Source organism: Diceros bicornis, chromosome 29, assembly GCF_020826845.1.
Source record: "Diceros bicornis minor isolate mBicDic1 chromosome 29, mDicBic1.mat.cur, whole genome shotgun sequence".
NCBI lineage: Eukaryota > Metazoa > Chordata > Mammalia > Perissodactyla > Rhinocerotidae > Diceros > Diceros bicornis.
The window spans coordinates 31020495-31040346 of NC_080768.1; positions in this window are offsets into that span (position 1 = coordinate 31020495).

Sequence of the window (19852 nt, forward strand, 5' to 3'; positions counted from 1 at the left end):
CTGAATAGAACAAAAAGGTGAAGAAAGGAGAGTTCATTCTCTCTGACTGACTGCATGACCTGAGACATCAGTCTTCTACTGTTGAACGGGATTCACACTATTGGTGTTTCTGGCTCCCAGGACTCAGTGGAATTTACACCACTGGCTTTCCTATATCTCTTGCTTGCAGATGGCAGATCATGGGACTTAGCCTCCATAATCAAGTGAGCCAATTCCTCATAATATCTTTATCTATCTATCTATCTATCTATCTATCTATCTATCTGTCATCTATCTATCACCTATCTATCTATCCATCCATCCATCCATCCATTATCTATCTATCTATCTATCTATCTATCTATCTATCTATCTATCATCTATCTATCTATCCTATTGGTTCTGATTCTCTGGAGAACCCTGACTAATACAATGATAGAGGGATTTTTTAAAATTCAAGTGTCTTTTTCATTAGAATACATTTTTCTCCCCAAATGAATGATTATTTACATTTATCAAGGGAAACATTTCCTAATCTTTCCTAAAAACTTTTTGATATCTCAAATATACAGTGATAGCTAGGAAAAGCCTTCTATATTCTATCCGCCTCAGTTTCACCATTATCTAGTGAAAGCCTAAATCAGTGGCATGAGGACATGTTTTAATGTAACTTACTTTCACTGACCATTCAACCCCCCACAACAGAAGTTATAATTTTCTTCAGTTGGTCTACAGACAGTGCTTGGGGTTGAAGACCACTTAGAGTAACTCTGAGGTCCATAGGTAGAGGGACTTTGGCTGAGATAGCTGGAGACACATAGGGGTCCAGGCCCCTTTCTTCACTCAGGGCTGGCTACCTGGATCAAATTAAGAGTTGAGGAAAAATATGAGTGAGTGGCTGGTTTAGTTTCCTAGGACTGCCATAACAAAGTGCCACAAACCACGTGGCTTAAAACAACAGAAATTCATTCTCTCACAGGTCTGGAGGCTAGAAGCCAAAATCAGTGTGTCAGCAGGGCCGTGCCCCCTCTGAGACTCTGGGTAGAATCCTTCACGATCTCTTCCTAGCTTCCGCTGGTGGCAGTCAATCCTGGTGTCCCTTGGCTTGCAGCTGCATAGCTCCAAACTCTGCCTCCTTCTTCCTGTGGTACTGTTCCCTTATGTCTTCACACCACATTCTTATAAGGACACCAGCCATGTTGGAATAGGGGCCCACACTATTCCAGTACAACCTCATCTAAACTAATTTACATCTGAAATGGCCCTATTGTAACCATCATAGACCAATTTGTACTGGCCCTATTGTATCCTATTGCATCAATAACAATGTATCAAAAGTTGTTTTGCAGGGGCAGTGAGAAAAAACTGCAAGTTCCGTAGCTGAAACATGCTCGGAAGATGGAAACCTTGTCCTCAGATGACCTCGAGCTGCCTGGGAACCAAAAGTTCCCTAACTACGGCACTCAACATGAGGAGAAGGTGGAATGGGGAACCTAATATGAAGCAAGGGGTCTCTTGATTTGTAGCACATTGGACTTATAAAACTGTTCTACTTCCACCCTCCAATCAGACTCCGCCAAGTTAACATTTTTGTATAACCACTCCCACTCCCAACTCCTTAACAGTCTGTCCCCACTTCAGCCTGGGGAGACAGATTTGAGCCTTGCCTCCTGTCTCCTTGCTGCTCAACCTTGCAGTAAAGCTCTTTCTTCTCTCAAAAGCCGGTGCTGTCATATGTTCTACGTACATCAGGGAGCGAGCCTTTGCCCGGTAACACTATTTCCAAACAGGTCACATTCTGAGGTACTGGGGGTTAGGACTTCAACATATCTTTTTATGGGACACAATTCAATCCAGAACAATGGCCTCTAGCCTTGGATGTAAAGATTTATAAAATAGTGACAAATGTCACACAGCCAATACTATGCTTTTCTTTCTTTTTCCAAATCTACACTTGCTTGATGACAGTGAGAAAAAAGGCAGAGGAAAGGATGTGATATTTGGTTTTCTGAGAAATTCTGACCTTGGTAAGGTCTAGTCATCAGAGGTAGTTTTTAAAAAATGACCACCATGCATATCATTAGTATAGACTTTCACAGTTTACCAAATGCTGTCACTACATTGTCACTTTGACCCTGACGATGTCCCTGTGAGATGGATAGTGCAGGAATCACCATTTCTCCCCTTTTACAAAAGTGGAAGCAGGGATTTAAGCAGGTTACACATCTAGTTGGCTATGGCATCCTGACGTCAGATTACTTTTTCATACCAACCACGGTACTTCAGGAAGGAAGTCAGGTCTCTCTCTTCTGTGGCTCTCTGTGTCATATTTAGCACATATTTCCCTAGGCCACATCAACCTGGGAGAGCCGTGGGGAAGCAATGGAATAATAAACCCACCAATCCTTGGCAATGGCTGATAAACTCTCTCCAGCTTTTTCAAGTGCCTAGGAACTTCCAGATGGCTTTGGGGTTTCAGTTCCTTCAGCAGATTTAATAGAAAGCCTCTGCATTCTTCAAGGCTCTCTCTCCATGTGTGAGGAATTATACGTACACATTAATCTATACAGACAAAAAGAGAATCTTACGAAGAGAGGGTGCTGTTAAGGGGAAGGAAGATTTCGGCTTTTTCTTACCTGGAGAAGGCCTATGATCCTCACTCACGCTTACCTATTTAAAAAAAAAAATATATATATATGTATGTATTTTAACAGTAAATCACGCCGATGGAGCATAAATCAAAACAACGTAAAAAGTGCATATTGAACAATCTCAATTCTACTTAAGCCCCATTGTCTTGTTTCCATCCTCTACAAATATGAACATATATTTTTATCCCCCCACAATTTACACAGAAGGTACTATACTATATACAGCCTTTGAACCTTGCTTTTTTTCACTCAACGATGTATTTTGGAAGTCTTTCCATAACAATGTACAGAGAGCTTCTTCATTCTATGTTACACTGCATAGTATTCTATTATATGAATGTACCGTAAATTATTTAAACAGTCCCCCATTGAAGGACCACCGGGTTGTTCCCACTTGTTGTTAGTATAGACAATGCAGGAAAAAATGTGTACACACACCATTTAGTACATATGCAAATATATCTAGCACAAACTCCCAGGAATGAAGTTGCTGAGTCAAAGGATAAAAGCATTTGTTATTTTGATAGTTCTTGGCAATTGCACATCATGTGGTTGAGCAAATTTGTGCTCCCTCTAGCGTGGTATTGGAGTATATGTTTCCCCCAAATTTTTGCTAATAGAGTATATTATCAAAATTTTGGATTTTTTTTGCAAGTTTCTTATGATGAATAACGTGAGCACATTTCCATTTGTTTAAGGTGCATTTGTATTTCCTTTTCTATGAATTATTAAAGTCCTTTGCCCTTTTCAACTTTCAAAGTCAGTTGCTTTGATATTTAGGTGCCCATTATGGTATTTAGTTATCTTAATTACACAACTAGCACATGTTCAATGCAAAAAGAAAAGAAACACACAAAAAAAGAAACCCAAAATGTAAAATGAACCCTAAGTGACAACACCCCCAAATTTGATGTATAATTTTTAGACCTATTTCTATGTATATATACATTTATTTTTATAAGACAGCATCATATTGCACATATTGTTATGCAATCTGCTTTTTAACTTATGAACATCTTACTACGACAACCTAAAGGGTTCCAAACTGAGGAGGCAAAGGATGCTTAGAGCTGGAGGGATGAGGCAGGTTAGAGTCCACAGGAAAGGGAAATGTTCAGACACCAAGGAGGTCAAGAACAAACACCAAGTTTGGAGAATCAGAAGTAGGGGCAATGACAGGGTCTTAGAAGTTAGGTAAGAATTCAAAGATGAGATTCTGGCAAGTAAAAGTTAGACCAAGTAAGGGGGAGGGGAGACCCTGGGTTGGATAGTTACTTCAGGGTGTGGGTTAATCAGCACTGGGCCTACCACTGTGCAGACTCTCACCTGGGTGAGGGTATCCCAAGGGAAGAGGTAGGGATGAAATTGGCTTGGTCTGGGTCAAGTATTTCAATTCTGCCTTAAATATTTAAAGAATAATTTCACCAGAACTCTATACTGCTACTTTTAAAGACAAGGTAAAGACTCGTTAAGTTACAAGTATTATCTGGGGATTTGTGAAATACAATTTTTTTAGTCCATCTCCTGGTACCCTTCATCAGTATAGACATAAAACATACACTTCACATTCACATGGTGACCTTTATTCATTTTCCCACTGGCCCTTGTGGTTTATCAAAGGAGAGTCTTTTCAGTCTTGGGCTTTTGCTATTCTCCTACCTGCTCTTGAGTGGTCTCTTCCCTGTCATTCATTTTATATTCCTAATGATTTCCAAAATGGGGGCCCTGCATCAGCAGCATCACCATCACCTGGGAACTTGTTAGAAATGAAAACTCTCGAGCCTCACCCACTCAGACCTTTGGAATAAGAAACTCTGTGGGTGGAGACCTGCAATCTGTGTTTTAAAGCTTGCCAGCTGATTGTGATGTATAGTCAAGTTTTATAACCACTGGTTTAGAATATAGTTCCTCAAAGTTTCTGTCAGGATAAACTACAATAAAGTTTTTGATGAAAAAGTAGAGAGGGCCTTTGCATTTTATCTTCTGGCAATTCTACGAGACAGGTATGTTTATTCCCATTTTATAGCTGAGGAAACTGAGGCTCAGAACGGTCTAGTAATTTTCTCAATTTTCAAGTTTTGGAGCTGGAATTTCAATTGAGAGACGCTGCCTTCAGGGGAGGTTGAGGAAAGAGAGAGACAGAGAATGAATGTGTGTGTGTGTGTGTGTGTGTGCGCGTGTTGGGGCCATGGGAATGGGAGAAAGGAAGAGGATTTATGTATTAATAGTTAAGGTTCTGGCCCCTGACTCACACCATATACAAAAATTAAGTCCAAGTTAATTTAAAACTATAAAACTCTTAGAAGAAAATACAGGAGCAAATCTTTGTAACTTTGGATTAGGCAATCGTTTTTTAGATACAATACCAGAAGCACAAGCAACAAAAGACAAAATAGATAAACTGGACTTCATCAAAATTAAAAACTTTTGCGCTGTAATGATAATATCAAGAAAATGAAACATCAGCTCACAGAATGGGAGAAAATATTTGCAAATCATATACCTGATAAGAAATTTGTATTTAGACTACATAAAGAATCCTTACTACTCAACAATAGAAGACAAATAACCTAATTAAAAAATGGGCAAAGGTTTGAATAGACATGTCTCTAAAGACAAATTAGCAATAGGCACTTAAAAAGATACTCAACATCATTAGTCATTAGAGAAATGCAAATCAAACTTACGAGATACTGCTTCACACCCGGTAAGATGGCTAAAATAAAGATGGCAGATAATAACAAGTGTTGATGAGGATGTACAGAAATTGGAACCTTCATACATTGCTGGTGAGAATGTAAAATGATACAGTCACTATGGAAAACAGTTTGGCAGCTCTTCAAAATGTTAAACATAAAGTCACCATATGACCCAGCAATTCTACTCCTAGGTATATACCCAAGAGAAATGAAAAAATGTGTCCACACAAAAACTATTACACAACTGTTCATAGCACCATATTCATAATAGCCAAAAAGAGGAAACAACCCAATGTCCATCAAATGAATGGATAAATAATATGTGGCGTATCCATAAAATGGAATATTATTTGTCACTAAAAAGGCATAAAATACCAGTATATGCTACAATATGGATGAACCTTGAAAACACTGTTAAATGAAAGAAGCCTGACACAAAAAAGCCCCATATTGTATGATTCTATTTATACGAAATGTTCAGAATAGGTAAGTCCAAAGAGGCAGAAAATAGATTAGTGGTTGCCAGAGGCTGGAGGGAGGGGTCTATGGAGGGGGTAGCTGCTATGAGTGTGAACTTTCTTTTTGGGGTGATGAAAATGTTCTAAAATTAGATAGTCATGATGGAGGCATGATTCCGTGAATATACTAAACACCACTGAACTGTGCACTTTTAAAGGATGAATTTTATGGTACATGAATTATAGCTCAATAAAGCTGTGACAAAAAATAGTTAAGATCTTGGGGTAGAAGATGGCAGAGCAAGAGTAATTCCTTTATCGGGCTGTGCTCACCTCTTCAGAGAAATCCCCCAGAAACCACAGGGAAGAAGCGTAACTTGGAAACACTGAGCTATGTCACTAAATTCCATTATATTGTGGAGACCCCTGCCCTAAAATATCCTGGACACTTTGCAGTACCAAATTCAGGAGATTAATTCAAAACCTAAATTGGGAGAAATCCTCGGGAGGGAAGGTATTCATGTCACTGAGCCCCTTCTGACATGACAGAAGACAGAATAAGGAATAGATGCAGATGGAATGATTAGGCAGAGATGCCATCCCAAAAAGAATCCAATTTCATTACTGTGGGCGACTTTGCTCGTTATTCTGATGAAAGGTGTGAGCCTCTGCCTTTCAGCGCAAATGAAGATGGACGTGGGGTATCTGCTGGAAGGTAGCAGCATTCCAGCTGGCTGTTGCAGCTTATGGAACCTGGAGTTAGACTTAATCAGCAGCAAACACAGTCATCCATGCTCTCTGTTGCTTGTTCCAGGTCACCCTGAAGAGACCACCAGCTGGTGCGTTGGGGATTGAGCTGATGAGATATTATTATCTGCCAGTTTTCATTTTCAAAAATAAAAAGAGATTCAAATGAGTGCAAGGATCCTTGTTTTTAGCTCTCAGCCAAAGTGTGCATGAGGGTTGGGAAACTCTTTATAGAGTTTAAAGGGTAGAGGATTGGAGAATGGAAGTGCTCACAGGAGCTCTGCTTGTGCTACTAGGAAGAAGGAAGGTGTCTAATACACACCCCTTTCTCTCCTTTCCCTTCCCGGTATCCTGGATTAGGGTATCCCTATCTCCTGTTCTGTCTTTGAATTTCTCTTGCCAGTTTCTCTGATTTCACTTTTTGTTATTCCACTTTAACCTCTACTGCCAGTTTTCTTTCTCAAATACAAATTTGAAGCTATTGCTGCCTTGTTAAAATATCCATGGTAACTGTTTTGGACCACAGGAGAAAGCACAAAGTCTTTACACAGGATTCAAGTCCCTCACCAGGCCACGATGTACTCATCCCCTTGCACTTTCCTGCCATACATCCTAAGTCCCTGATACATTTAAAGAGTTTAGGGAGCGTTTGTATCTTCCTCCCTTCACCTTGGGCGTTCTTATTGGTGTGTTCTGAGCCTTGAAGGCTCAGTTCAAATATATCTCCTCTAAGAAGCCTTTTCTGATTTCTCCAAGCAGGCTTAAATACCTCCTCCATGGCGTTCCCACAATGCTACGCCTCCTTTCCCAGCACAGAATACTTTGGATGGTTCAGTGTTTTCTACACTAGTCTGAACACCCTTATTATATTATAATTTTATATATCTTATATATTATAATAAGAACAGGCTCTTATTCAGTTATATATTCTCATTTCCCAGCACAATATCTTATCCTTTGCAGGTTCTCTATCATCTATCTATCTGTCTATCTATCTATCTATCATCTATCTATCTATCTTTCTTTCTATCTATCAATCGATTGATCGATCTATGTAAATATCTGTAGATGGATCGATTGATTGATAGATCTATAATATCTCTGTATATAACTTATTTTTTTTTTAATGATGGACAGTGTGACCACATACATGAATAAAATATAGGCTAAGATGAAATTCAGATTGGGGAAATGTTGTGCTGAAATTGGAACTTGCATCTTTTATTTTTTTCTGTGTAAGTGAAGGGCACCAAAAATGAAAGCACCAAGAACGAAGGCGGTGAGACATGCCAGAATTGTCAGGGGCCTTTGTGATTTGAAAATGGTGTCCTTACCAGGAAATTAAACTAAGCTCATTATCTCGTTAACTTTTGACTGGAGAGGGAATATGCAGCTGAAATTGTATTATCTTTCCAATATGACAAGTCAGTAACAACCTGGGATTTTGAAAGACATTTTGTTTTCTTAGCAAGGAATTCTACCAATACAAATGCGTATCCATGGAGAAAAATTCCATTTTAGAAAGATCCTTAAAGGCAAGAACCATGTGTGTCTAAATTGCTTTGTGCGCATGATAAATCCCAACGGTTGATAAAGGTATCCTTACACTAAGATTAAATCTCACCATCAACATATTGGCACAGTTAAAATTTTAAACTACTATACAAGATAATTGTGCGTGACCAATCTTTCTCCTTCTCTCAAGAGATCCTTTGAAACGCAGATAACAATCCCGGTATGCTTATTAGCAGCCGCCATTTTTAATGTCCTTCAACTTCTAAGGGGATATTACAAATTCTATATTTGATCAGCTTGTTTACATTATGCCCTGTTTTTCAAAGACGGGAGGAGATATATTGAGATTCCTAAACTGCTGGTTGGTCAGCCAACACTTACTTTACAGACTAGAAGGGATCTGTGTTCTTGGGAGAAATTATTATTATTTTTATTATTTTTTTGTGAGGAAGATCAGCCCTGAGCTAACATCCATGCCAATACTTCCTCTTTTTGGTGAGGAAGACTGGCCCTGAGCTCACATCTGTGCCCATCTTCCACCCCTTTATATGGGACACCGCCACAGCATGGCCTGACAAGTGGTGCCTCGCTGGGCACTTGGGATCCGAACCCGGGCTGCCAGCAGCAGAGCGCACGCACTTAACTGCTACGCCACGGGGCCGGCCCAGAAATTGTTTTATTTCTAAAGGCAGGAGAAATGTGATATAGTGGAAAGAACAATGGGCTTGAAGTTAGGGACATGAGTTTTAATTCCAATTCTTACACAAGTTTATTTCACTTTAGTCTCAATTCCCTTAACTATAAAATAAGTAGAGGACATACACCATAAAGGGTTTTTTTTTTGTTTTTTTTCTGGGGGCTACTGAATGGGATCAAAAAAGGAGAGCACTTAATGTCTTGTCTGGCTCACAGGACCCCCATATGTTAGCGTGGGCAGAGCAGGTCCTAGCATGTGCTAAGCAAACATTCTGGGTAACATCCTTCAAACAAACCTCCCTGTATATCATACTTCTTAAAGCTTTCAGTTAATACTGGGAGGTAAGGAGTTTAGTATTTTTAAACTCCCTCATGACTACCCTCGCTGCTTGTAGGGTGAGTACCTATTAACACTCTACTTGGATATGACAGCAAAAATCTGAGGAGACACCCAACGAGGTCACTTTCTTGAATAGCAGGCTTCCACGTCTGTGTGAAGGCAAGCTGAGGGAGTGCCATCAGGCTGGCCCCAAATTCCCTTTGTGAAATTATTTTGAATCTGCTTTATCTCACAAAGTAATGAGCACTTATGTTTGAGAAGCTAAAATCATACCCTTTTTATCTGATAGGGTTTTTCTTTCTGTTTTCTGTAGCAAGATGGGCACGCAGCCAGCACAAGAAGGAGGTCACAAATAAACAAGTTTAAAGGGTATAGAAACCATAAATTCTCTCTAAAATTCCTACACAAAGTTCAAGATCTGTGCTTAGAAATAAAGAAGCGTGAGGCCAAAGAAGTTGCCTAGGAAGACTAAGACACAGCTTTTCAGAGCTGTGGAAGTCAGGGGTGGGGAAGAGCATTGCTCAGCATCTGGAAATAGCTTTGCAGTAAGATGAAAAGGTAGCAACATCTGAACGAATGTTACAGGTGGCTGAATTAATTAACTCCAAATCCCAACACCCCAAAACATCCGGTGCTGGGATTAGGGAGTCAGAGCTAGTTTACTAGTGAATCCCAAATCTCAGACATTATTTGGATTCAAATTGGAACTGTTGCAGATGAATCCAGGTGGGAAAAGGATTAGAGAAATAGGATGGTTGGATATTTTCTTTCTCCTTGGAGAAAAAGGACTCTCTCTCTTTTATTTCTTCTCTTATACCTCTCTTCTTTATGACTCTTCCGTTGACAAGCCTTCTTTTCTTTCTTCCCTCTATCCAACTCTCTCCAGTCCATGGGATGTCTGTTTCTCATTTCTTTTTACTCCTGTCAGCTCTCGCTTCGTCATTGCTCTGTCTTCGCTTTTTCTTTCTACTTCCTCCTTTCTTTTATTTATGGTTTATCTATTACTTGAGAACATAAATGTACTGCATGATGAGTTTTTCTCCATTCCAGAACATCTGATTTAAGTAAAACAATACTGTTAGTATGAAAGTGGGGTATTAAAGATGAAAATGAACAGCCATCAAGAATGGCAGGCATACAGTAAAAGGGATGACTTCAAAGCCCATATGAATGTAGCGTGGGTGAACCCCCTATGGGTTGAGCACGTCAGTGGCTAATGGGGTTTTATTTTCATGAAGACTAAGCACTGCATCATCCAATCGAGGAACATTGGGTTTCCTCCAGCAATGTTCCTGATGCAGAAAGATGAGATTTAAGGGGAAGGTAAGTCAGGGGAATCTGTGTATAGAGTTTTTAGAATTAGGGATGGAGCTGATGAGAAAATAAATTTTGGGTGCAGAGTATGGTGTTATCCCCAAGTTATCTTTAGGCCTAGCCCCCTTAGGGATGGGCACTCACTTCATAAACAATGGCATTTATAATGAACTGGCCTTTGAGTCAGACAGACCTAGGTTTGCATTTTCACTTGGCCATTTATTAGCTGTTTGACCCTGGGAATATTATTTAAATTTCCTAAGCCTTGGTTTACTTACCCTAAAAAGGATGATGATGAAACCCTCTCAAGTGATTGCAGAGAATTTTATTTTTTATTTCAGTAACATTGGTTTATAACATTGTATAAATTTCAGGTGTACATCATTATCCTTCTATTTCTGCATAGATTACACCACTTTCACCATCCAAAGACTAATTACAATCCATCACCACACACATGAACCTAATCATCCCTTTTGCCCTCCTCCCTCCTCCCTTCCCCTCTGGTAACCACCAATCCGATCTCTGTCTCTATGTGCTTGCTTGTTGTTGTTTTCATCTTCTACTTATGGTATTTGACCTTCTCCCTGCAGAGAATTTTAATGAGACAACACCTATGAAGTGCCTGGGACATAGTGTGTGTTCGATAAATGATAGTCACTATTATTGTTACTTCCATGGAAAAAAGCCTATGGAAGTGCTTTGGTCATCATAACCCCCCGCGACTGAAATAATGCTTTATATAATATAGAATGCTTTATATAAACACAAATGAGGAATTCTCTAGTAGAATTTTATATTTTAATGCAGCAACTTGGAATGATGTCTTAGACTAGGGTCTGCAAACTTTTCCTGTAAAGAGTCAGATAGTAAATATTTTAGACTTTGCAGGCTACAGTCTCTATTGCAACTATTCCACTCTGCTGTGACATTGTGAAAGCAGTTATAGACCATATGTAGATGAATGAATGTGGCGGTGTTCCAATATAACTTCATTTATGGCTGCTAAAATTAGGATTTCATATACTTTCCCTGTACCACAAAATATTATTTTTCATTTGATTTTTTCCCAACCATTGAAAAATGTAAAAACCATTCTTAGCTAGTGGGGCATGCAAAAAAAGGCAGATGGCTAGATTTGACCTGAGGGCTGTAGTTTACTGATTTACAAGATGCTAAGACGTCAGTTGGCTTCCTTCCTTCAGGTCACAGATGAGGACTCAGAAGGACAGACACATGCAGTAACCTGGCTGGTGTCTCTTAGCTGAGTAGCAGAGCTGGGTTAGAACCTAGAACTTTAAACTACTGGTCTCCTAACTGTTAGTCTCTGCTGTCTTTTTCTGACTTGAGTTTCTTCTTTGCTCTAAAACTTCCCTGAATCTTGACACTCTTACCTTGTTTGGCTCTCGCAGAATACATTCCCAATCATCTTGTGTGTTGATTTCCACAGAGATGCCATTGCTTAGCACAGGAGGCAGACTCAGACGCCTCAGGGACCGAAAAGTTAACAAGCTTCATACAAGGCTGTATGGAGGGGTGGGAAACGTGACAAACTAGAGAGCATGTGCCACATCTAACGGAGGAAATTCTATCAGTGCAGGTGACTGTGGCCTTCAGAAGTGAGCAGAGGGATCCCAGGTCTCCTGACTTCTCAGGAGATGCCAGAAATCTGGATTTTTATGTGGAATTGTAAGATACTAGCACAATTTTTGAAAAGCCTGTGATGACCAACCCAAACACGCCCAAGGACTGCAGCCAGCCTTCAGGAGATGAGTTTGTGATCTTTATCTTTGACTGTCATTTCTTCCAGGCATGACAGAAATGTGAAAGACAAATATTTTGAAAAGACTTTCTTGTTTCATTTAGGAATATATTTGTTAAAATATATTCATTCATGTATGATCTCACTTACATGTGGAATCTAAAAAAACACAACAAACTCGTAGGAAAAAAGACCAGATTTGTGGTTACCAGAGGTGGAGGCTGGGGGAATGGGGCAATTGGAGGAAGGTGGTCAAAAAGGAGAAACTTTCAGTTGTAAGAAAAATAGTGGGGATGTAATGTATAACATGACGACTATAGTTAACACCGCTGTGTGGTATATTTGAAAATTGCTAAGAGAGTAGATCCTAAAAGGTCTCATCACAAAGGAAAAAACATTTTTTTTTCTTTTTTCCTTTGTTTTGTATCTGTATGAGGTGGTGGTTGTTAACTAAACTTATTGTGGTAATCATGTCACAATATATGTAAATCAAGATGTTATGCTGTACTCCTCAAACTTGTACAGTGCTATATGTAGATTGTATCTCAATAAAACTGAAAGAAAAAATATATTTGTTCAAAAGATGACAAATAAAAATATTTGTTTGAAAAATGACAGTAATGAACACTGGTCTAGGACTAGTAGTTAGTCTTTTTTTACCTTTTTACCTGTGTGGTTACTGTACTTGAAAACAGACCTGTGGGGCAACTCTAGAATTTTGGAGGAGGATTGAACAGAAATTGCAAAGTGCCTCAGGCATAGGTTACAAATTCTTAAATTTTAAACTTGTGACTTCCTTGAAGCCTCCTGGAACCTTGTATTGCTTTTCTTTCTCCACCAACAAAGAGCCAACAATCACGGCAGTTGTTTTGTTCATTGAAGAACTGAGATTCTGTAGTGACTTGTTTCTCCTTATTTCACTGATGCCTGAAGTAATCCAGTTCTCTCCTGAGGAGCAGCCTCACTGTGGAAGTTTAGAGCTGAAGGGGAGGAAACTGCAGCTGTGATGGGTGACAGTGAGGAGGAGAGGAGGGCTTTGGTGACAGTGACAAAGTGGTTGGGCAGAAATCAGCTAAATCAGAAGTTCCCAGGTTTGGATGCTCGGAATAAGCCAGGCTGGCTACATGGTAATCATCTGGGAGCTTATAGATTTCTGGACCTCATCTCCAGAGACTGATTCAGTGGATCTGGGGATGTATATGGGAATATGCATTCTAAAAAGCCACCCAGAATCTTCTGATGCTCAGCCAGGTTTGGGAACCAGTCATCTGCACTGGTCCTAGACTCACAGTTCTAGGATCAAGAAGACTCTCTTAGATTTCCCAGAGAGTTCCCCTTTAGGGTGTGCTGAGCCCCAGCTAGAGAACACTATCAGGGGTCCATTATATTGGCATGGAACCAATTGAAACTGCAGAAACTTAAAATTGAGATACAAGCAAAACTATGATTTCTATAGATGGAGCAAAGTCTCTATCAAGGAAGAAACCAAGACAAGGGGGTCCTTGGCTGTAAATGGGCAATAGATTCACCTATGGCACAGTGTATTTAAAACACACAACCTCCTGTGCTCATCAAAGATCTCTTAGTTATCTCTTCCAGTGGGTACATCTGGGGTATCTGTACAGTTAGGAATGGTAACCACTGTACTTATGTGATTCTGGAGCACTTTAAGGAGTAATTCTTAAAATTTTTCTATTCAGGGTATATTTTGAGCAGTACCACATTTTCCACCAAATGTTCTCATTTGTCATTTTCCTTCAGAATCATTATTTTTAAAAATGTTACACGTATAATAAATGCTTACTCCCCATGATGTAGATATCACTGCTCCCACTTGCTAGGGAGTTTGGTAGATAGGTACCAACCAGGACTACCATCACTTCTTTCCCTCGCTGTAGCATCTGCTGCTCCTCGCATTGAGAGGTGGAGTTTATTCCCCCTGCCCTTGAATCTGGGCTGGCTTTGGGATGGGTTCTTACCCTAAAATTCTCTAGAAGTGCTGGGGTGCATAAGAAAGGACTGGCAGCCTCCAACTCCACCCTCCTGGAAACCAGCCACCATTTAAAAGGTCTGCCTGTCCTGAGACCATCGTACTGTGAGGAAATGACCATGTGGAGGGTCATACAGAGAAAGAGAGATGTCCGTGTCAGGGCTGCAATTCTCCATGGTGTTCCTACACGTCCTGTGACAGCTTTTTTCTTGGATTATTTTTTCAAGGATGTTTGTATAACAAAGATCCTTGAAAGATAGAGATAAGCTCTCGCTCCTGGGCGGAGGGCAGATTTGTTTCCTGAGCGAGATAATAATGGTAATATTTCCCTCTGGGACAAAGTTGGGCATACTTGCTAGCAGCCCGCTTACAAGATTGGGAATTTCCTAAGCTCGGGGTTCCTCAGCTGTGATACAAAGCATCCACCTGAGTCACCCCACATTGCTGCCAGGGGACATAAGGAGAGGATGAGGGGAACCCATGCAAACATGAAGCTCTTGCTGACTCCCCTGCCATGAGTCATAAAGTCCTCTGTGGCTCACATAGGACTTCTGCCAGTATCTATGAAACTGACAGACTAATTTGTTAGTTTGCACTCAGGATAAATCTCAGAGCACTCATCGGTCTTGACACCCAGCCAGCCCCTAGCTGCTGCGGCCATCTGAACTGAGGCAGCGTGTATGTGAGTGATGAAGCCATCCTGGGCATTTCAGCCCCAGCAGACACCACATGGAGCAGACCTGCCCTGCAGAGCCCAGCCCACAGTGCAGGATGGTGAAAAATAATAAATTGTTGCTTGAATCTAAGTTTTGGGATGGTTTGATACATAGAGTAGATAACTGAACTAGGGAACATAGCTATCATCGTCTCCTTCCAAGTGAAGCCCATGTAGTTTCCATCATCCTTTCTGTTTATTACTCATAAATCCCTGGCATCTTACTTTAACATCCAAATAGACGTGCCTATATCTTAAATATATATATTTCAAAATTGAACATTCAGGCTCAACAATGGCCTGTGACCCCCACTGCTGATGGGATAAAATTTAAGGTTCTCTCTTCTGTCTGTGTCCTCCCTATGGACGCTATTATCCATAACTTCCCTACCAGAATTTTTCTTCTATTCTATCCTGTACATGTCATTCTCTTTTTTGACTCTGCACTTGAACTCTCGCTGTTCTTTGGACCAGCATGCCCCTCTTCCGCAGCTGCTAAACCAAACCCGCTTTTCCAGCTGGGACTCTGGTTGTTTTTCCTTTTCGGCATTCTTGTAGCAGTTATTATTAGTGTTACATGGATTACTAATCACATATTGATTTATGTGGTATTCCAAATTAAAAGTGGCTTTTCTTAGATGTACAAAAGCAAATGCATTCATTGTAAAACAAATTCAAAACTACAGCTCTTCAAATTAAAAAAAAAAACCTCATTCTACCTCTCACATCCACCCTCTAATCTCCTGCCATTATATTTTCTGAACTTTTGATATACACGTGCACACATATGCACACATTTACATGTAATCATTTTATTGATCATTTTATATATACAAGGGAATGACAAGTCATAAATAATCTTTACAACTATGTAATGTATTTTATTTTTATTTTTATGTGAAGCTGCTGGAATGCAGATGTTATTGACAACATTCTCAAGACTAGAATTCCTCTAACAAGTAGCGAGTTGGGTAATGTTACGAAGGTTGAAGAACAGAAAGAGATTTTAACCAAAGTGATTCCTACACATGCTACAAATCCACATGTCACTCTGACATGCTACAACTGAATATTAAATAAGAGTAATGCACTGGATTTTTTGGGTCAAAGGGTATGAGCATTTTGAATGCTTTTTGATATATATTGGTAAATTGCCAAATTTATACTTGTTTATCCTTGTTGCTGCAGTGTAAGAGAGGGTACATTTTCCCCTACCCTGCCAGGATTGGATATATATGTATATTTTTGTTTGGCAACTTCAATACTCCTTTATACCACTTCTTAGTTGTTATCCTAGTGCTTTGTGGTGTACAAAGAGCCTTCACAAATATCATCTCCTTTGATCTTCACCACAATACCAAGAGAGGAAGGGCAGACAGTTTTCTTCCCACTTTACAAAAGAGGAGCTCAAAACTCAGACAAGTGAAATAGCTCACACAGTTTGCACGGCTAGCAAGAGAGCCCAAAAAAGAATTCAGTCCTCTGTGCCTTCTCTGATGCTTTCAGGCACCCCTTCAAATATGTCCCTTGGAGAGAACTGTGTGGGAGCCAGCACTCCTGTTCTGAGAGGTGGTGTGGAGTTGGGGATCCCAGCCTGACTCATTAGCTGCTGGCCCATCTGATGGGATTCCTGATGCTTTCTGGAACTTCCTTATTTAGACTGCCTATGAGCCCACTAATATTTCACTGGCTTGTAAAGGCCACAGATTTTTATTTCCCCCTCTTAATGAAAAGCAATATTAAGGACACATTGAGGAAAATGAGAAAGATCTGTTACTTTGTTCATTAATCACAGTAGACTCTGTGACCTCAAGATACGAGGGAAAATTGAGGGAGGACAACTGAGAGCAAGAGGGGGAAGAGATTTGGGGCATGTGCATTTCACCTACTGACTGGACAGTCACCGACTGCTCTCCCTTAAGCTGCCAGCCAGTGTTAGCAGAGTGATGGAGAGAGCCCCGCCCCTCTGGCACACCAGGAAACCTTGCTAATGTAATGGAAATGATAATTATTCCCAGTCCTGAGCATTTCACTTCCTCTGGACTGCAGGGGTATTAAAGCTGATTAAACACATATGCTTTGGGTAGGCAGCTCCTCCAGTCACATATGGAGTGATCAGTCTTCTTCGTGCCCAGAAAGAGGGAGACACCAAGACCGCAGGAGCCAGACAAAGGCTGAGCTGGGTTAGGAGATAAGGAATGTGGGAGTCCGAGTCCTTTGTTACAGGTGAGACAGCGGCAAAAACCCAATGACTTTAAAAAAAATTCCCCACATCTCTATACAGAAAAAAAAGCTCAAAAATGCGTATTCAAGTTAAAATTCCATTTTAATAATTTTAATACAATTTGCATTTTCCCTCTCCTTTCAAAGTATATGTATTTGACAACGATGAATGTTACAGTCATTTGTCTAGAATTTGCAATTTAGGTACAAATGCATATATATATGTCATGGAATACGATTGAAAGAACTAGTACATTTTACGGTGTGTGGGAAATGACTCACATGCCCCCAGGATTCAATTATTTTTTAAAAAATATATTTCTTAAAATGATTGTTCCATTTTGCAACATTTCTCAAAGCCAAGAAGTGCTGTTTGTCTCATTTGGAATCATATGTTTAATTAATCACAGCTTGATTTTCCACACCATTGGCATGAGGAAATATTATAAACAGGCTTTGGAATAGTTGATCCTGGATCTTGAGATGAAACTCCTGAACATTCCACTTCTTACTTGTCGACCTCAACCAGTGTCTCCCAGTACTGGGGGAGTGAGGAGAAACAGCCTACAGCTTCACTGGCATGGAGGGGCATGGTGGCTCCAAGTCTAGGCTGGATGGCGGGATGAGTGTTTGGTCAACGATTGACCCTAGTCATTCTCTGGCACTATAGAGATATTCTGCTTGGCCACATTGTATTTAATTCAGAAAAAGGAAAGTCCCTCCCCACTCCGTATATTAGAATATATGTATTATATCTATGAGGAGGGAATTCATATAACTGGGTACACAAAAGTTAAGAAAATATTTTTAATAATTTAAATATAAAATTTTTAAAAATGCCCGTTTTTGCCAATATCACCACTGTTTGTTTTTGAGGAAGGTCAGCCCTGAGCTAACATCCATGCCAATCCTCCTCTTTTTGCTGAGGGAGACTGGCCCTGAGCTAACATCCGTGCCCATCACTTTATGTGGGATGCCGCCGCAGCATGGCCTGACAAGCAGTGCGTCGGTGCAGCCCAGGATCCAAACCCTGACTGCCACCAGCGGAACACGCACACTTAACCGCTATGCCACAGGGCTGGCCTCAGCGCTCTTGTTTTTTTAACTCTTGAAAAAACATTTTGTTATTTGTTGTGTTCTAATTCAGAAAAAATTTAGGGAAAAAGATAAGATGACCCCAATCTTGTCACTCAGAAATAACTGATGTTAATATTTTAACATATTTGCTTTTTTCATTCATAACTTTGGATAGAGTTGCAATCATAAGAATTTATCCTCTGTGAACAGACATGGAGGAAGCTTAAATGCATATTACTAAGTGAAAGAGGAATTTATCCTGATTTTTTAATATAGGCATTTTCCCGTATCTTAAAACTATTTTAAAGTATAATTTTAATAATTTCACACACAAATTAAGCTTTTAAAATAATATTAATTTTTCTCAATTATAGAAGTAACAAATATTCTTGTTAGAAAATTTGGAAAATTAGAAACATAAAGAAAGAATATAAATCACACAGGAGCCCATCAAGTGATAAACAGTTATGAATATTTTTAGCGTATTTCTTTCTCTCTCAATCTTCCTTCCCTCCTTCTCTCCCCTCCTCCTTTTATACACATGCGCATCACACACACACACACACACACACACACACGATTACCTATATATATGAATGTGCTAAATTTTGAAAGTGATTAACTTGAATGATTTCTAGTCTTTTTTTTAAACCTAGTTTGAAATTTTTCTAATGGCATTACAAAATATTAGAAAACCTTAATGGCTACACATTATTTCATTGTATGAATGTACCATAATTTACTTAACTAGTCTTATATTGTTGCTATTTAGATTGGTCGCAACTTTTCATTACTGCAAATATTGAAGCCACCTGCGTTCATATGTAAAAATTGGTGAGCCCATCATTATAGCCTTACCTAGGACAATTTCTTGGAAGCTGTATGGTAGGGCCAAAGGAAACATTGTGAGGCTCCTGCCTGTACTGCAGATGACTCCCCAGAAGCTTTCCCCTTGTACACACCTTCTTAGAGGACTGGAAAGGGCTTGCCGCACTGCTCTCAGCCCCACAGTCTCTCTTCTATATTTCACTGCTGCTCATCTAGGGAGCAGTGGAAAGACCAGCTACTCCCATTTTTAACAGATGAAGAAATGGTAGTCCAGGTAACCTCACCAGAGGCATGTGGACAAACAAGTGGTTAAGAGGAGTAGCTAAGTGACCTGAATCTTAACTCCACGCTAGATCCTTAAAACAAAATAAAGTAAGATAAACACCGTTTGTAACTCCCAGGTGCAATGGACCCGATAAAAAGCAACAAAAGAGATACAAATCAACAGGTCTTCTGGCACTTTCACGAGCCAGTTGGAGACTCTAAAGGGAGGGACAGAAATAGCTATTGCTTTGGAATGTAATTGCCTTGGTCTGTCTAGGGAAAAAAAGCATGAGAGCTCTAATTTGCGGAAGTCACAAACTAAAGTGCTTTGAAATGTATTTAAAAAAAAAAAAAATCAAAGTGCTGAGACAGCTTTGTTCCCCAATAACCACAATAGAAATTTGGGATAGTTATAGTTTTTAATCAGATATTTAGGGAATCCATGTGGTTATTCTCTTGATGGTGTTTTTTTTTTGTTTTTAAGAAGGAGCCAGACACAAGTTCCTTAGGATGAATGTTTTGACCTAGATTAAACCAACAAAAAGAAAACTCAAGCTGTTAACTCTTTCATGGCACACTGTATTGAAAGGAAGT